The following is a 16080-nucleotide window of genomic DNA, read 5'->3' on the forward strand; positions in this document are numbered from 1 at the left end:
TACATACATAAAAAATATGGCAGCTGGAAGAAGCTGTGCAAAGTACTTCTAAACATCATTAGTGGTCGGGGAGGTTATGTGTAGGGATGGATGAATCTGTCAGTTTTACTTTTACCGACATTTGTGTTTTGTTCTTTGTTTTTTTTTAATCTCAGTTTCCCTTTCCCAAATGTGAAGAACTTTGTGAAAGTTGGTACATTTCTTATCACAAACTATTTGAAATGAAATACTCACCCATCTGCACCAGCCATTTTCAATAGGTATATCTGTTCCCAGCATGGAGATGACCATATTGTGACCCAGCATGGAGATATGACCATAATGCCATATTTTCAACATATAGCACCTGCCTGCTATATGTTGAAAACTGAGGAGTCTGTCAGGAAAAAAAAGAAAAAAGAAAAAAAGAAGAGGTTGCAACCCTAATTAAGCACTAACATGGTTGAATGCACAGGGAAGACCGGCCGCCACCGCCACCATTTCCAAGTAAAGTAAAAAACAACAACAACGTGATAGGCTACATAAAGATTTACATAGCCTATCATGGCTAGATTTTCAAAGTCAGCCGTGATAGGCTATGTAAATCTTTACGTAGCCTATCATGGCTGACTTTGGGGGGAAAAAAGCGCGTACGCAAATGGCGGTGCCCATGGGCGCCACCATTTGCGTTCCTTATTTGGGCACGGGTAGTCTACGTAAAGATTTACGTAGACTACGGCGAAAATAAGGGCAATGCAAATAGCGTTGCCCTTATTTTTACTGTAGTCTATGTAAATATTTACGTAGACTACCCATGCCCAAATAAGGAACGCAAATGGCGGCAACCATGGGCGCCGCCATTTGCGTACGCGCTTTCCCTCCCCCCAAAGTCAGCCGTGATAGGCTATGTAAAGATTTACGTAGCCTATCATGGCTGACTCTGAAAATCTAGCCGTGATAGGCTACGTAAATCTTTACATAGCCTATCACGTTGTTGTTGTTTTTTTACATAACTTTTTTCTTTTGCGGCCGGAGAGGCGGGGCGCTCCCCCCCGGCCAGAATTTTGGCGGGGAGGGATGGGGCGCCTTCCCCCCTGCCAGAATTTTGGTGGGGAGGGACGGGGCGCCTCCCCACCTGCCAAGAATTTCAGGGGGAGAAACGGAGCGCCTCCCTCCCCCGGAAACAGCTGCGGGACCAGGTAAGGGACTTTCATCCATCCCTAGTCAGAAGGGATGTGTGTGTGTGTGTGGGGGTACAGCATTGTGTGTGTAGGAGAATGTTAACTAGAGGTGCTAAGAATGGCTAGCACCTCCTTCAATATAGCAGCCAGGATGCAGAATGTCAGTGCTTGATATGTAGGGTACTTAGCTCTGGCGTCCCACACTGGGGCCTTGTGTGTATGGATCAGTTCCTTCCTTTCTCTTCTTTTAATAGCCTCCAAGACCGGAATTCTTCTAGGCAGCCACACCTCCAATGGAAATGTGCTGCCCCATGGCTAGGGTTGGCGGAGAATTTCTCCCCGAAACTTCGGGGGGCCGAGTGCCAACGTGTTCGGCCCCCCAAAGAAGTTTTGGGGAGAAATTCTCCGTACCCCCCCCCCCGCACCCTGCACCCCCCCCCCGGGATGGGACTTACCTTTCCCAAATGTCCCTCCCGGCGGCGGGTCCCGGCAGCGGTTCGTCGGGTCTTCATCAGGGGTGGGGGCGGCAGCCAATCTTTTGACCGGCTGCTGCCGCCGCCATTCCAATAAAAGTAAAAAAAAAAAAATTCCCCCGTGATAGGCTACGTGACGGTTAACGTAGCCTATCACGGCTAGATTTGCAAAGTCAGCCGTGATAGGCTACGTAAATCGTCACGTAGCCTATCACGGATGACTTTAAAAAAAAAAAAAGCGCGTACGGCTAATGGCGGCCCCCATAGGGAGCCGCCATTCACGTTCCTTATTTGGTCGCTGTAGTCTACGTAAAGATTACGGAGACTACGGCGAAAATAAGGGCAACGCTATTTGCGTTGCCCTTATTTTCGCCGTAGTCTACGTAAAGATTTACGTAGACTACAGCGACCAAATAAGGAACGCGAATGGCGGCTCCCTATGGGGGCCGCCATTTGCGTACGCGCTTTTTTTTTTTAAAGTCACCCGTGATAGGCTACGTGATGATTTGCGTAGCCTATCACGGCTGACTTTGCAGATCTAGCCGTGATAGGCTACGTTAATCGTCACATAGCCTATCACGGGGCGTTTTTTTTTTTTTTTTACTTTTAATTTCGCGGCCGGGCGAGGCGAGGCGCCTCCTCCCCGGCCTGAATTTCGGCCGGGCGAGGCGGGAAGCCTCCCCTCCCCAGCCTGAACTTTGGGGGGAGAGCAGCGAAGCGCCTCCCCCCCACTGCGAAAAGCTGCGAGACCAGGTAAGTGGCTTTCGTGCACTCCTATCCATGGCTAGGGATAGATAAGTCTGTCGGTTTTGGTTTCTCTCAGTTTCTCACTCTGAAGTTTGTTTTGTTTTGGATTTTGAGGATTTCTTTAATGGTAAGTTTAGTTGCAACAGTGGCTGCTGAGTATCCGGTGCAGTGGGGCTGGAGCACAGAGGCAATCTTTGTCTCCACTCTCCAGTTGCCCTGCATTTCATCCATCTAGCAGTGGTGCTTCGGACGGTGAGGGAAGGAGGCCAAGATGTCCATAGAAGGTATTGTATGGCCGCCGCCCCTGTCTCCTCCCCCCTCACCTCCAGGAACACCCCCCTTTCCAGTCTCCATACTCTGTTTCCGAGTGCAGAGATGTAGCCAGAGCCGCACTGGCCATGAGGGGGAGGGGGTGAGGAGTGTTGTTTCTGGGCTCTCAGGTAGAAGCCCTGTTTCCGACCTGGAGCCTAGAAACCAAACAATCCTATGTCGTACCAGGTGCTGTCAGGTGGAAGGGCAGGGGATTCCTCCCTAAGGCTATTTCACCTAATACATCAATTTTTGTGCACATTTTTTGATTGGAAAACTCAACTGCAAAATTCAGAGAAATGCAGATTTCAAAGGATAACTGAATTCTGGTTTGCGTGGTGGTGCAAAAGTGTGGAATCCCAGTTGGCCCTTAATCCTACCCAGGGCCAACCGAGCAGTGATCCCCCATGCCAAAATTTTAGGGATGGGAGAGAATTTCTCCCCGAAACTTCGGGGGGCTGAGCGCCAACGCATTCGGTCCTCCGAAGGTTGTTCGGGGAGAACTTCTCCACCCCCCTGCCCCCCCGGGATGGGACTTACCTTTCACGAATGTCCCTCCCGGCGGCGGGTCCCGGCGGCGGTTTGGCAGGTCTTCGTCAGGGGTGGGGGCGGCAGCCGGTCTTTTGACCGGCTGCTGCCGCCGCCATTACAAGAAAAGTAAAAAAACCCAAAAAAACGCCCCTGTGATAGGCTACGTAACGATTAACGTAGCCTATCATGGCTAGATTTGCGAAGTCAGCCGTGATAGGCTACGTTAATCGTCACGTAGCCTATCACGGGTGACTTAAAAAAAAAAAGCGCATACGGCTAATGGCGGCCCCCATAGGGAGCCGCCATTCATGTTCCTTATTTGGTCCCTGTAGTCTACGTAAAGATTTATGTAGACTATGGCGAAAATAAGGACAATAAGGAAAATAAGGACATTTGCGTACGTGCTTTTTTTTTTTTCAAAGTCACCCGTGATAGGCTACGTGATGATTAACGTAGCCTATCACGGCTGACTTTGCCAATCTAGCCGTGATAGGCTACGTTAATCGTTACGTTGCCTATCACAGGGGCATTTTTTTTTCTTTTTTCTTTTGAAGTTCGCGGCCGGGGAGACGGGGCGCTTCTCCCCGGCCTGAATTTCAGCCGGGCGAGGAGGGAAGCCTCCCCCCCCCGGCCTGAACTTCGGGGGGAGCAGCGAAGCGCCTCCCCCCCACTGCGAAGCAAGCTGTGAGACCAGGTAAGTGACTTTCGTGCACCCCTACAAAATTTATAATGGCAGGATTCACCCTTATCTTTGCAGGCACCATTGTGGATACAAAGGTACATAGCTGAAGTAGGTTGTTGTTGTTCTTGTTGTTGTTTCCTGAATAGATTAATCCAGAATTCAAGGATCTGATCTTCTGGATGCCTTTAGACTCCTTGGGCAGACACCTCAAAGGTTCTGGGTCATCACAGTGTGGTGAGCGAGGAAAAAAACGTAACACTAAACTACAGTAAATATATGAAGACATGAATCCGCATCAGCCTGCTGGTTCACCCACAAAGCCAGTTACATAATATCATCAAGAAAGCAACAGACATATAAGTGGCTTGCTTAAATTTAGCCCCATTAGTCATCTTTGCCACACCTCCAAATGATAGTCTTTTGTGCTCCTTTAATCTCTTCTGCATAGATATATTTTTAGAGGAACTTGCTGGCTTCAAGATCCAATCCAGGCACAGAAAGGCAGCCTCAAATACTGACTCTTAGAATTAATTCATGGTTCCATTTTTTTCCCCCTTTCAATATCAAAACAATGTTTTTAAAAGAGTAATAAAGTAACACTGCATGACATCTCCCTAGCACTGCTAGGCTATATATATAGCCTAGCTAGTCAGGAGGTTGGACTCGATAGTCTTATAGGCCTCCTCCAACCCTACTATTCAATGATAGACTGACGGATAGATACGCACACACACACACACTAATGAGTAGAATGAGAATCACCCAAATTGATTTATCAAGACATACTTGCAGAGGATGTAAATTCATGCTCCCAAATTGCAGGGAGGAGATGGGGGATTTGCTCTTGCTTTGAGTTGGTGGACTGAACCTCCCTGCCATGAGGGTATTACCATTAGCTGTGGTGGTGGGGAACGATTTCTTTGTTCTTTTCTTATATAGTGCCAGTGTGGTATAGTGGCTAGAGTGTTGGACTGGGGGTAGGGAGATCCAGGTTCTAGTCCCCACTTGGGCATGGGAGCTCACTGGGTGACTTTGGGCCAGTCACAGACTCTCAGCCCAACCCACCTCACAGGGTTGTTGAGTGAGGATAAAACGCGAGAGGAGGAGGATCATGTACGCTGCCTTGAGTTCCTTGAGGAGGAAAAAAGGTGGGATATAAATGTAATAATAATAATAATAATAATAATAATAATAATAATAATAATATCATCTTGCTGCTTCCATGGATTTATTTATTGTACTGGATAAATCTGATGAATTGGACAGTGTCCATCTGGGAAAGCTTATGCCAGAATACATCTTTGTGGGTTTGGCTGCAATGGACTAACACAGCTACCTCTCTGGAATTTATTTCATTTACTATCATTTATATGCCACCCAGTGACAATGTTCTCTGGGCAGCCTAAAAACAAGAACATTGGTAACCACCAAACAATAAAAACACTAAGCAAATTCCAGCATAAACAATTTGGCAAATAAATGAATAGAAATTAACTGTAGATGATGGAACAGCATACAGCCATTCACACCATAGCTAGAAGTATACAACACCTCTAAAATTCAGTGGATTCAAAAGGTAATACATTGAAAGCCTGCACAGATGAAAGGTTCTTCGTCTGGCATCAAAAAGACCACATGAGAGCCTCCCTGTGGGAGGGCACTCTATAATCAGGGTGTCACCAACATGGAGTCCCTTTCCTCAGAAGTCACTTGCCGCATCTACTTGCTACGAGCAGCCAGAGAAGGGGTTTTGTGGGAGCCTCCGACACCCGCCCCCCTGCCCTGGAAGTATCCTGTGTCTGTGACACTAAGGGGACAATCCTATGCATGAATAGACAGATGAAAAAAGCTTGCTGGGAAATGCTGAGAGTTGTAGGACTTTTTTTTTGTCTAAACATGCCTAGGAATTTGTCTTTAGAGGATAAAAATGTGGCGCCTGGGCTGTATGAGTATGCAGTAGCACCAGAGTGTGTGTGTGTGTGTGTGTGTGTGTGTGTGTAAGGGTGCAATCCTATGGCCACTAGACAGTGGCTAGATAGCCATATGATTGTTCAGTTTTCGGGAGCTGCCTTTTGAGCTGGCTTATGCCACCTCATAGGCAGCGTGGATTGTCCCTGGGCTCTGCACTTGGAAGAGCAGTGCAGAGTGGGGCAAATGGGGGCATTCCTGAGGACGGGGAGTGCAGAAGTGCCAATACGCCGCTTCCTATGCATTGTCCGGCCTCTGCCACTGCCTCCCTGCTCCATAGTCCCATTTTGGCAGTCTAACCACAAATGCAGGGCAGCCGGAGTGCGGAGGAGAAGATCCCCTCTGTGCTCCGCCCGCCCTGCATTGGATAGGTGGTTGCCTCCGAGTTCAGAGCTGGCTCCCGTTCCGCATAGGATTGCTCCCTGAAAGGATAAAATATCAAATAAGTTGTCCACTGACAGCACAGCTAAAGTTACCCCTACTCCCAGTGGTAGAAAATTCCTGCGTGCATGCACCCCCCCCCAAAAAAAAATAGAGGGCCATTTGGTCCCTGCTCTACAGTTGTTGCTCATCTTATTGAAATGGACTGCATTGTTTTGTTGATTCTGCACTTCGAGTTTTAAAATGATGCCATAGCTAGTTTATCCATCCTGGCTGTTAGAGAAGCTTCGGACTATGGTGTTTTGTTTTGTTTTCCCCTAAAATAAATCCTTGGCCCCTAGCAGCTGCAAGATTGGCAGCAATCCAATGATATACACAGGGATAACATTAGGTGTTTGGGTGACTACAGTAGAAGATCCTCTGGAAATACCAACTTGGGCTAATAAAAGCATGCTGCCCTGATGTCCCCCCCCCCAAATCATGCTCCCTGGATCCCATGAGCCAGTTGTGCATTGATGGCATTTGTTGAGCCACCAGGACTGCAGATTGGATTGTTTCTCCAACCAAGACAGCCTTCCCAAACCAGGTGCCCTCCAGTTGTTTTGGATTGCAACCCCCATCATTCCAGACCATTGGCCATGCTGGCTGGGGTTCATGGGAGCTGGCATTCACAACATCTTGAGGGCAACAGATTGGAGAAGGCTGCTCTAGGGCCAACAATATAGGCAGTAAAGAATTCCTGAGTACTGTAGTAATTCCACTCACCTGGGCTGGCTGTTGCATTCTCTCCCCAGGAAAAGCTAAATAAAGTATTTCTGTTTAGTTCATGGATTGGGCCCAGTTTGACTCAGCCAACTACTCATAGTCCAGGGGTTCTTCCAGTTCTTCCAATTCCACTCACCTGGGCTGGCTGTTGCTTTCTCTCCCCAGGAAAAGCTAAATAAAGTATTTCTGTTTAGTTCATGGATTGGGCCCAGTTTGATTCAGCCAACTACTCATAGTCCAGGGGTTCTTCCAGTTCTGGCTCCTGCCTGACAGCAATGGTGGCCAGGTATCCTATGTCACAAATGGCTACTTGAAGAGCTAAATACAGTCCTGTATTTGAATACGTCCTCTATTTGATGAGCTACACTTCAGCTCTGCAGTCCCAACTCTCAGAGCTGAGTATCTTTTTTCTTTCTTTCTTTTTTCCTGGCAGAGAGGAGGGGATCAGATCTGGATGAGGCCAGGCAGGTCTTCCCCTTGCTGTGGAGTTTTTGTTTGCTTGTTTCCTGGGAGCAAAGGGATGCAGCCTCCCAGTGACTCCTTGGTACTATGGCTGTTGGCAGAGGCCAAAGTGTGATCTGCCATCCCAAATGGACTGTCTACCTGGATTCTATGGGGCAGGGAAGTCTGCTGTGGAGTTTATAGACTTGCCTTGAGTAATTGTTTCCCTTTCATTCTATCACATAACACTGCATCATACAGAATCAGACGATGATTGGTCCATCTAGCCCGGTATTATGTTCTTTGACTGGTTGCCTCTCTCCAGTCAGTGAGGGGTGTGTGTGTGTGTGTCTTTCCTTTTATCTGCTTTCTGATCCTTTTGGCCAGAGATCCTGGACACTGAATCTGGGACCTTTGCTACATGCAGCGCATGTGTTCTAACACTAAGCTATGGATCCTCCCCGAAAGTCTTCTAGCTGCTTCTCCTGATGCTTAAGAGAGTATAGAATCATAGAATCATAGAACAGTAGGGTTGGAAGGGGCCTACAAGGCCATCGTGTCCAACCCCCTGCTCAATGCTGGAATCCAAGTCAGAGCATCCCTGACAAATGGCTGTCCAGCCTCGTCTTGAAGGCCTCCAGTGTGGGAGAGCCCACCACCTCCCCAGGTAATTGGTTCCATTGTCGTATTGCTCTTACAGTCAGGACATTTTTCCTGATGTTCAGCCAGAATCAGGCTTCCTGTCACTTGAGCCCATTATTCCGTGTCCTGCACTCTGGGATGATCTAGAAGAGATCCTGGCCTTCTTCTCTGTGACAACCTTTCAAGTACTTGAAGAGCACTATCTTATCTCCCCTCAGTCTTCTCTTCTCAAGGCTAAACATGCCCAGTTCTTTCTCTTCATAGGGCTTTGTTTCCAGTCCCCTGATCATCTTTGTTGCCCTCCTCTGAACCCTCTCCAGTTTGTCTGCATCCTTCTTAAAGTGTGGTGCCCAGAACTGGACACAGTACTCCAGATGAGGCCTAACCAGTGCTGAGTAGAGGGAAACTAGAACTTCCCAGGACTCGGAAGCTATGCTTCTATTAATGCAGACCAAAAGAGCATTTGCCTTTTTTGCAGCCACATCACATTGTTGGCTCATATTCAGCTTGTGATTGACAACAATTCCAAGATCCTTCTCGCTTGTAGTGTGGTTGAGCCACGTATCCCCCATCTTGTAACTGTGCATTTGGTTTATTTTTCCTAGGTGCAGAACTTGGCATTTATCCCTATTAAATGTCATTCTGTAGTTTTCTGCCCAGCGCTCCAGTCTATCCAGATCACTTTGAATTTTGTTTTTGTCTTCCATAGTAGCTATCCTGCCCAGTTTTGTGTCATCTGCAAATATGATCAGCATTCCCTCCACCTCCTCCTCCAAGTCATTAATAAAAATGTTGAAGAGCACTGGGCCCAGGACTGAGCCCTGCGGTACCCCACTCGTTACCTCTCCCCAGTTTGAGAAGGCCCCATTGATAAGTATGTTACTGAAGTGATGTAAAGTAGACTCTTGGCTGAAATTTGAAAATGGACACGTGCACTTCAGGCAGCCTTGGACTAGCAAAGGCAGAGTACTTCAGTAAGAAGCACTCCTATCACTGAAGAGTGTATGCCTTCTTCTTGACATACGTCACATCATGGGCAGTCCGTCGATTTTTACCTCCATTATAGATAGTGCAGGCACCAATTTTCACCTGGAGTTTGTTTCCTCTGAACGGGCACTTAGCTAATAGAATACACCATCCTGCCTTTCTGCAAAGGAACTTCGAACTAGATGGAATGAGCTAACAGTATGAGAAGATGGGATTTGCGAATTATCACAGTCAAAAGTGGTAAAGTGCAGTAGTGGTTTGGGAAAGATAATAATTTCAGGTCCTTCCATGCGTGACAGCCTGTGGGTGGGGGTACTGCACAATTCTATTTCGTGAGTAAGTGAATGGCTAAAAGCTTGATGATGTGACAAGAAAAAGCCAACCTGGTGGTGCCCACATGGTCCAACTTCTAATAATGCTGAGAAGAAAGTTCAGAAATGTGTGTTGAACTTTCTGCTTAACCTTTTACCTCCTAGGTTCAGAGAATGGACAGTCAAGCTTGGAATCTTTAGATAGATTCTCATGGTTGGTTTTCTCACACTATAATGTGACTTGTGTTACTTACTCCATGGTAAGATCAATGTGGTCTAATGAAAGGTTCACATGGAACCCCCCCCCCCACACACACACACAGCACATTCTCAATGACATCCAATTGTGAAATTGTTGTTGTTTATTCGGTCAGTCGCTTCCGACTCTTCGTGACTTCATGGACCAGTCCACGCCAGAGCTTCCTGTCGGCCGTTGCCACCCCCAGCTCCCCCAAGGTCGAGTCCATCACTTCCAGAATATCATCCATCCACCTTGCCCTTGGTCGGCCCCTCTTCCTTTGGCCTTCCACTTGCCCTAGCATCAGCATCTTCTCCAGGGTATCCTGTCTTCTCATTATGTGGCCAAAGGACTTCAGTTTTGCCTTTCATATCATGCCCTCAAGTGAGCAGTCTGGCTTTATTTCCTGGAGTATGGACTGGTTTGATCTTCTTGCAGTCCAAGGCACTTCAGAATTTTCCTCCAGCACCACAGTTCAAAAGCATCTATCTTACATCGCTCAGCCTTCCTTATGGTCCAGCTCTCGCAGCCATAGGTTACTATGGGGAATACCATTGCTTGAACTATGGGGACCTTTGTTGTCAGTGTCATGTCTCTGCTCTTAACTATTTTATCAAGATTTGTCATTGCTCTCCTCCCACGAAGTAAATGTCTTCTGATTTCCTGGCTGCAGTCAGCGTCTGCAGTAATCTTTGCGCCTAGAAAGACAAAGTCTGTCACTGCCTCCACGTTTTCTCCCTCTATCTGCCAGTGATCAATCAAGCTGGTTGCCATAATCTTGGTTTTTTTTGAGGTTTAACTTCAACCCAGCTTTTGCACTTTCTTCTTTCACCTTCGTCAAGAGGTTCCTCAGCTCCTCCTCGCTTTCAGCCATCAAAGCGGTATCATCTGCATATCTGAGATTGTTAATGTTTCTTCCAACGATTTTAACTCCAGCCTTGGCTTCATCAAGCCCAGCATGTCACATGATGTGTTCTGCATACAGGTCAAATAGGTAGGGTGAGAGTATACAACCCTGCTGTACGTACTCCTTTCCCAATCTTAAACCAGTCCGTTGTTCCATGGTCTGTTCTTACCATTGCTACTTGGTCGTTATACAGATTCCTCAGGAGGCAGACCAGATGACTTGGTATCCCCATACCACCAAGAACTTGCCACAATTTGTGATGATCCACACAGTCAAAGGCTTGAGAATAGTCAATAAAACAGAAATAGATGTTTTTCTGAAACTCCCTGGCTTTCTCCATTATCCAGCAGATAATGGCAATTTGGTCTCTAGTTCCTCTGCCTTTTCTAAACCCAGCTTGTACATCTGGCAATTCTTGTTCCATGAATTGCTGGAGTCTACCTTGCAAGATCTTGAGCATTACCTTACTGGCATGTGAAGTAGGTGCCACTGTTCGATAGTTTGAACATTCTTTGGTGCTTCCCTTTTTTGGTATGGGGATATAAGTTGATTTTTTCCAATCTGTTGGCCATTCTTGTGTTTTCCAAATTTGCTGGCATATGGCATGCATCACCCTGTCAGCATCATCTTGCAAGATTTTAAACAGTTCAGCTGGGATAACGTCATCTCCTGCTGCCTTGTTATTAGCAATGCTTCTTAAGGCCCATTCAACCTCACTCTTCAGGATGTCTGGCTCTAGCTCACTGACCACACCGTCAAATCTGTCCCCGATATTATCCTTCCTATACAAATCTTGCGTATATTCTTGCCACCTTTTCTTGATCTCTTCTGCTTCTGTTAGGTCCTTGCCATCTTTGTTTTTGAACATACCCATTTTTGCCTGGAATTTACCTCCCATGTTTCTAATTTTCTGGAAGAGGTCTCTTGTCCTTCCTATTCTATTATCTTCTTCCGCTTCCACGCATTGCTTGTTTAAAAATAATTCCTTATCTCTTCTGGCTAACCTCTGGAATTCTGCATTTAATTGGGCATATCTCCTCCTCTCACTGTTGCCTTTGCTCTCCTTCTTTCTTGGGCTGCTTCCAGGGTCTCAGCAGACAGCCATCTTGCCTTCTTGGTTTTCTTTTTCTTTGGGACGTTTTTTGTTGCCGCCTCCTGAACAATGTTGCGAACTTCTGTCCATAGTTCTTCCGGGACCCTATCTACTAAATCTTGTCCCTTAAATCTATTCTTCTCCTCCACTGCATATTCATTAGGGATATTCGTGAGCTCATATCTAACTGATCTGTGGGTCTTCCCTATTCTCTTTAGTCTGATTCTAAATTGTGCAATAAGAAGTTTGTGATCTGAACTACAATCAGCTCCAGGTCTTGTTTTTACCAACTGCATAGATGTCCGCCACCTTTGGCTACTAGGGATGGCGGAGAATTTCTCCCCGAAACTTTGGGGGGCTGAGTGCCAACGTGTTCGGCCCCCCGAACAAGTTTCGGGGAGAAATCCACCACACCCCTCCCGCCCCCCGCACCCCCCCCGGGACGGGACTTACCTTCCCTGAATGTCCCTCCCGGCGGCGGGTCCAGCTGGTGGTTTGTCCGGTGTTCGAGCGGGGCGGGAGCGGCAGCCGGTCTTTTGACCGGCTGCCGCCCCTGCCATTGCAATCAAAGAAAAAAAAAAAAAGTCCCCTGATAGGCTACGTGATGATTCACGTAGCCTATCACGGCTAGATTTGCAAAGTCAGCCGTGATAGGCTACGTGAATCGTCACATAGCCTATCACGGGTGACTTTAAAAAAAAAAAAGTGTGTACGGATAATGGCGGCCCCCATAGGGAGCCGCCATTCCCGTTCCTTATTTGGTCGCTGTAGTCTACGTAAATGTTTACGTAGACTACGGCGAAAATAAGGGCAACGCTATTTGCGTTGCCCTTATTTTCGCCGTAGTCTACGGAAACATTTACGTAGACTACAGCAACTAAATAAGGAACGCGAATGGCGGCTCCCTATGGGGGCCGCCATTCGCGTACGCACTTTTTTTTTTTTAAAGTCACCCGTGATAGGCTACGTGACAATTCACGTAGCCTATCATGTCTGACTTTGGAAATCTAGCCGTGATAGGCTACGTAAATCGTTACGTAGCCTATCATGTTGTTTTTTTTTTTTTACTTTACGGGGAAATGGCGGTGGCGGCAGCCGGTCGGAAGACCGGCCGCTGCCCCCGCCCCCGCCGAACTGCCGCCGAGACCCGCCACCGAGAGGGACATTCGAAGGAGGTAAGTCCCATCCCGGGGGGGGTGGCGGAGAATTTCACCGCCAATTTCGGGGGGCCGAATGCGTTGGCATACGGCCTCCCCGAGATTCGTGGAGAAATTCTCCGCCATCCCTAAGTAGGTGCTGCAGATGCTCATAGAACTGATCTACTTCTGCTTCTTCAGCATCTGTGGCTGGGGCGTATATTTGGATCACTGTGATGTTAAATGGCTTACCCTGAATGCAAATTGAGATCATTCTGTCATTTTTTGGCTTGTATCCAAGCACTGCTTTAGCCACTTTATTATTAATTATGAAGGCTACTCCATTTCTTCTGTGGTCCCCTTGTCCACAGTAGTAGATCTGGTCGTCATTTGATGTGAAGTGGCCCATTCCAGTCCATTTCAGTTCACTGACACCCAAAATGTCTATATTTAATCTTGACATCTCCCCAGTAACCACATCCAATTTGCCCTGGCTCACAGATCTTACATTCCAGGTTCCTATGGTGTGTTGATCTTTAGAAAATCGGATTCGTCGTTCACTACCAGCACGATTGATTGCTAGCCGTCCTTTCGGCTTTGAGCTAGCTGCATCATCACATCTGGGGCTAGTTGAACTTATCCTCTGTTCCTCCCCAGTAGCATTTTGACCATCTTCCAACCTGGGAGTCCCATCTTCTGATGGTATATATCTCTGGTTGTACTGATCCATTTAGTTTTCATGGCAAGAATACTGGAGTGGGTAGCCGTTTCCTTCCCCAGGGATTGTATTTAGTCTGACCTCTCTGCCATGACCTTCCCGTCTTGGGTGTCCCTTCACGGTTTAGCTCATGACATCATTGCAGTGCTCAAGCTCCAACACCACGACAAGGTAACAATCTCCTTTACTGAAGAATTGTGAAATACCCTCCCCAAATACTTTAATCAAGACTGTACTTTCAGACACTAGCTAGAAACTATAAACAAAGGCTGGGTTCAAATGACACACTAACCCACCATGGGTCACCTTCAGGAGGGGTTAGCTTGTCGTCTGGGGGGCATTTTTCCTGCCCATTGTACGTACACTACCCACCCTCATAAACCACTTTTCAGAGTGGTTTATGGGTCCCAGGGTGGCTTACCGTGTCATCGGTCGGGCTCCCTGTGGATAAATTCCTATGACCATAGAGACGGCTGCCGAGAGCATCCAGAAGTGCTGGTGATGCAGTCAATGCAACCAATCTCTATGGTTGCAATCACCTAGCAAAGCAGGCATGGTCAGTGTGACCCCGTTCCTGCTGCGATGGCTGCTGGGATGTGTGGCTGCCACTGCAGGAGGACAATGACTGGATCTTGGGTAGGGGAGAGGTAAGGGAACCATGCTGCCTGGCGTGTGGCAGCATGCTTCCACAATCATGTGGGGGCATGCTTGTTGTGGTTCCTTTACCCCTCCCCACAGTGTGCTTCCACTACCCACCCACCCCCAGGATCATGTGAAGAAACCCAAAGTGCCTTTTGGCACCTTAAAGACTAGGACATGTTATTTTGGGATGATTTTTCATAGACTGCAGTCCACTTCATCAAATGCATGAAGTATTAACCTAAACATGGCAGATCTATACAACGTTACAATTGTTATAATGGAAGGCACCAGATTTAGCCACGTGGAGTGTAAATCTATCGACTTCATAAAGAAACTTGCTGAGGTACAAACAGAAAGCATCTTCTCAATCTGCCAATTCAAGCTTAACACTTCATGCATCTGATGAAGTGGACACTGTCCACAAAAGCTTATACCAGGATATATTTGTTAGGCGCCACACAACTCTTTGTTGATTTTGCTGTGACAGATTAACATGGCTACCCATCTGGAAATTGTATCTTGTTCTTGCAAGCCTTTGGTCACATATAAGGCTGATGCCTCCCAAATGAACCAGGTTTTGCATGGAGATTACCATCAGAGTCTGTGATCTATCTATGTCCTTTGTTGCCAGAGGTACGTGTGATCAAAGATTCTGCTTCTTCTGAAATGGACCTCTCAGGCTCCGAAGAGGATGTGGCCACAGAAGCACCCACTGACATCCCTCTCTCCTCAGGACCCTCAGCCCCAGAAGAGACATGGTGCTGCACATGATCCCTCACACTGTGATGATTATAATAAAAATGCCCACTGCTTATGCTCCTGCAGGAAGAATCTAGAAAAAAACCAAGCAAGTAACAAAACTGTCCCCATTCTTGTTAATTAAAAAAAGAAAGAAAGGTCAGGATAAACTTGGTGAAAATAGACTATCCTGGGTCTTTAAAAGTAATACATTCTTTTTCCCCCTCTTTTTTTTTACAGCACAATTCCAGCATCTTGCAATTGCATGATTCCAAAGAACAAGAACAATAAATAGCATTAAACATTAAGAAATGGTTTTAATGCTTTTTTTTAATGTCTTTCAAATTTCCAGGGCTGAGCTGCTGTGGATTCCAGTATCTTGAGTCTCAGTATCTTGAGAACCTCAAAAATGGGGATGAATCCAACAGAGGGCCTTTAAAAGGTATTTTGTAGATTTCCTCTTAGAGGTATTCTGAGAGTAAATCTACAAAAGAAACAAACAAATTGAAAGTCTCTTAGAGCAGAATTCTATCCAGATAGGCAGCTGCCTCTGAACTCAGAGGCGACTGCCTATCCAAAGCAGGGCAGGAGAAGAACAGAGAGGATTGTTCCCTCCGTGCTTCTCCTGCCCTGCATTTTCGGCTAGACAGCCGATTGCGGCTGTCTAGCTGTGGGGGGGCTGAGTGGGGGAGGAGGCTGCTGTAGGACACATTGGATATGTCATACAGGCGTTTCCACCCTCCCCGCCCCGGAATGCCCCCACACATGCTGCTCCGCGCTCCTCTTGCGAACGTGGAGGACGGGGCTATTCCGCACTGCCTCGGCAGCAGCGTGGAACTCAGGGGAGGTCAGTTCTCTGAGAACTGACCTCAGAGCATGGGCTCTAAGGTCGGGTCCCGGAAAACAAGATATCCTATGGCCATCTGGCTGCTTTCTAGTGGCCATAGGATTGCTCGCTCTGAAAATCCTAGGCTTACAGCACTCCACTTGAAACAGCACACATTGTGCGTATATAAACAAGAGGTTGCTTCTTAACTGGAATGGATGGATCTGTCAGTTTTGCTTTCTATGTACATTAAAAAAAATAATCATCTCACATTCTTTCTGTCCCTTTTATGAAGAAATGTGCAGATGTTAAGTTCTTATCAGAGAATCAACCAACCAACCAACCAACCAAAGATCTCACACATCTGCACTGGCAAAATCCAACA

At 47.0% G+C, this 16080-nt stretch overlaps 1 protein-coding gene and 1 long non-coding RNA gene across 2 annotated transcripts in view; one reads left to right on the forward strand and one right to left on the reverse strand.

Moving 5' to 3' along the window:
* The window catches only part of LRRTM4 (leucine rich repeat transmembrane neuronal 4), a 762107-nt gene that overhangs the window by 160328 nt on the left and 585699 nt on the right, over positions 1-16080 (forward strand). The gene's annotated exons all lie outside the window — the stretch shown is intronic.
* Positions 1-16080, reverse strand: part of LOC146340633 (uncharacterized) — a 36181-nt gene that overhangs the window by 14272 nt on the left and 5829 nt on the right. Inside the window, exon 2 of the long non-coding RNA XR_014784081.1 lies at positions 235-376. This is a non-coding gene — a long non-coding RNA (uncharacterized LOC146340633). The remainder of the gene's footprint in view (positions 1-234; positions 377-16080) is intronic.

This window comes from Heloderma suspectum, chromosome 6, assembly GCF_057233095.1.
Source record: "Heloderma suspectum isolate Gila_16-S chromosome 6, 16-S_ref, whole genome shotgun sequence".
NCBI lineage: Eukaryota > Metazoa > Chordata > Lepidosauria > Squamata > Helodermatidae > Heloderma > Heloderma suspectum.